This window comes from Eubalaena glacialis, chromosome 18 (genome assembly GCF_028564815.1).
Source record: "Eubalaena glacialis isolate mEubGla1 chromosome 18, mEubGla1.1.hap2.+ XY, whole genome shotgun sequence".
Classification (NCBI taxonomy): Eukaryota; Metazoa; Chordata; class Mammalia; order Artiodactyla; family Balaenidae; genus Eubalaena; species Eubalaena glacialis.
In genome coordinates this window covers 4,747,785-4,749,576 of record NC_083733.1, presented here as the reverse complement: position 1 = coordinate 4,749,576, position 1,792 = coordinate 4,747,785, and positions in this window count along the sequence as shown.

Below are 1,792 nucleotides of genomic sequence, written 5' to 3'. Positions count from 1 at the left end.
CCTACTCATGCGTGATTCATAGTGTTAGCACCTGATGATCTTAATTGGAGGTGCTGAAGCCGTAGAGTCCTGGGAGTGGGAGGTGGATGGGTGTGACTGGGGTGAGGTGTCAGCTCAGCTCTGCTTCTGGACCCCTGCGCTGTCTGGGCCACACGTGTACCGTGTCCGTGTGGGTCCCTCTGAAGCACAGGGAGGAGGATTTGATTTATTAGGAAGCGATTTATTAGGAAGGTTCCTGGGAAGAACTAGCAGAGGGGTGGGGCAGTGGGGCAGGAAGAGAAAGAGGTCCTACCAGGTGATGTAAGACGGTCCCGAGGAGGGTACCTTTGGCGAGACCCCCTGGGGGTCCCAGAGGCAGCCCGTGTCCCACCAGGACCAGCTCCAGGGGCGGCACCTATACAGGTACTCAGAAGGGCCCCGCGCTTGGTTTAACAGAGTTGAGCAAGGGGCCCGCGTGTTCATTTTGCAAATGATGTAAGTGGGTTTGAGTCCCACTGTGGCGCTGGCCCTTCAGGAGGCAAGGGAGCCGAGCCCCGCTCAGTGGTGGGGTAAGGGCTGTCCCTCGGAGGAGCGCTTGTCAATTCCGGGGGCAGCCCACCCCCTGCCAGGGAGGGGACCCAAGAGGACACGGGCAGAGCCCTGGGGGCATCTGTTACACAATCCATATCTCAACAGTGACTGCACCAAAATGGACACACACATCCAACAGCTTTTGGGGGAAATGATTCAATTCATTGGGCATGTAAGACAGCCCCATTGGTGACTGATATGGATCGATGATCAATCATTTGGCAGGACTTGACCTTTCAAATTCCAAGATGGGCTTGTGCGGAGACTCCTGAGTACCCGTATTTTAAAAACAAGCATCTCTTTTCACCCCTGCCCCGCCCCTCACGGCCCTCCCCCGGCCCACACATCCACACTTCTTCTCCAGATAACATCCAGACTCTCTTGGAAAACACGCCAAGTCCAATTTAAAGTGGAGATTGATGACCGATGGGCCTTTTTTTTTTTTTTTTTTGGTCATTTCTGAGCATCCGTGCGTTCACATTGCTCAAGAATTATTTTGATGGTTTCTTTGTTTTTGCTTTGTTTTTGTGTATGCAACATGAGAGAAAAACAGTCAAGCGATTCATGTCAAAGTTGTGTAAAGTGTGCCTTTGTCACACTGGCTGGGGGAGGTTTTGACCTTCCCGTTGATGGAAAAGGAAGACACCTTTATCCAAGAATGGCAGGTCCGACCAGAGACAAATCTGATTTCCATCTCAGATACTGAGGTTTATGTCAATCCGTTCCAGGCATGTTGTGGAATTTATATACGTGATTTCAGGGGTCAGAGCGTGGGTCACCCATGAAATCCCCAGCGCCCCATCTGTCTGTGCTGGAGGGTCCATCTCACTGGTCTGGACGGAACCTGAGCCTGCAGTTGGCTGAAGCTCCCTCCCGGGGAGGTGGCGGGAATGAGCAGCCAGACCATCAGGGCTGAGGACCAGAGGTCTAAGGGACTGTCCCCTTCATGGCTGGCCATACGTGGCAGGGGTAAACAATTACAACCAGCAGAGACTTGGGTGTCAGAAATCTGTAAGGACTCACCCAAAGTCACACAGGCCATAAGTGCCAGGGTCTGGATTCCAAACTGGTCTGACCTGCTCACAGCTCGGGCTCCAGAGACCCATCCAAGCACATTCCCTCCAGCCGTGGAGGCCCAGAAGAGGACACTGCTGGTGTGAGGATCTGCAGAGGGCCCTGGGGACAGGGTGGAGCTCACCCCCACTTCTGGGGGGCTGTCCAC